Source organism: Arachis ipaensis, chromosome B08 (assembly GCF_000816755.2).
Source record: "Arachis ipaensis cultivar K30076 chromosome B08, Araip1.1, whole genome shotgun sequence".
NCBI lineage: Eukaryota > Viridiplantae > Streptophyta > Magnoliopsida > Fabales > Fabaceae > Arachis > Arachis ipaensis.
Window position 1 is genome coordinate 120,173,685 of NC_029792.2, and position 222 is coordinate 120,173,906.

The window sequence follows — 222 nt, forward strand, 5'->3', positions numbered from 1 at the left end:
GTTTTTCAATCCCTCATCTTTCCCACTCTCATCTAACCACACCTACTCACACACTCAGAAAAAGCAAAAGAAAAAAAGAGAAAAAAATTCGAGCCAGAGAAAGTGTTGTCAGCGAGAGAGGAAACTGTAGGTAAAGCAAAATTTGAAATGAGTGGTTGTTAAAGCACCGAAAGAATGCAACAAACACAAAATCCCACATTCACACTCATACTAACAAATGGA